Source organism: Malurus melanocephalus, unplaced genomic scaffold (genome assembly GCF_030028575.1).
Source record: "Malurus melanocephalus ecotype Western Australia unplaced genomic scaffold, MMel_1.1 scaffold_1729, whole genome shotgun sequence".
Lineage (NCBI taxonomy): Eukaryota > Metazoa > Chordata > Aves > Passeriformes > Maluridae > Malurus > Malurus melanocephalus.
Window position 1 is genome coordinate 1 of NW_026624961.1, and position 1149 is coordinate 1149.

The following is a 1149-nucleotide window of genomic DNA, read 5'->3' on the forward strand; positions in this document are numbered from 1 at the left end:
CCCAATCCTATTTACAGCACCTGAGGACAGGGAAGGGGAGACCACCATGGTGGTGTCACATTTTAGGCAGGGATTTTCCCGGGATTTTCCACCTGGAGCTGGGAAAATCGGCGCTCAGACAAAGCCGGGCCTTGTTAGAACCTCACCTGAGCTCTGCTTAACCTCGGTGTCCGGATTTGAGGGGTCTGATCCAGGGAATGGGGGAAAATAAAAATCCCTAAATGCAGAAGTGAAAATATTCCAGCTGGATCCCAGATTTGGGGCTGCAGATGGATTGGAGGGGGGTTTGGGATGAATCCATGGAAAAAGGGAAATTTCGGGATGAATTCATGGAAAAAAGGACAGCTGGGAAAATTGGATGGGTTTATCCTGGTACAACCCAAATTCAAACCCTTCCCYAAATTCACAGGATTTAATCTTTGCTCAATTGAGGATTTCAGGGMCCAGGAGGGTGAGGAAAATCCCACTGCTGTAAATAGGATGGGGCTGTAAATTATGGGATTTAATGGGACAGGAGGGAGTTTTATAGGGATCATTTTCCCGAGGAATGGAGGGGACGCAGCTCCAGCCCCGTTGATCCCAAATTCCCCTCCCTGGATCCCAGCAGGACTCGGACAGGCAGCGAGAGGCGTCAGGAATTTAATGGGATTTGGCACTGGGAACTGTACAACATTTACAGAGAACCACACGGGGACCGTCCCGCAGGACACGGCACAGCCCCGGCAACCCCGGGATTTGGGGTCACAGGGATCGGGGATCACTCCCCAAATGTGGATTTTGGGATATGGATCCCAAATCCCGGGTTTGGGGTCACAGGGATCGGGGATCACTCCCCAAATGTGGATTTTGGGATATGGATCATCCTGGATTTCAGGATATGGATCCCAAATCCTGGGTTTGGGGTCACAGGGATTGGGGATCACTCCCCAAATATGGATTTTGGGATGTGGATCATCCTGGATTTCAGGATATGGATCCCAAATCCTGGATTTCAGATCTCAGGGATTTTGGGATCCCATTCCCCATCCTGAAATCCTGGATTTCAGATCTCAGGGATTTTGGGATCCCAATCCCCAAACATGGATTTTGGGATATGGATCATCCTGGATTTCAGGATATGGATCCCAAATCCTGGATTTCAGATCTCAG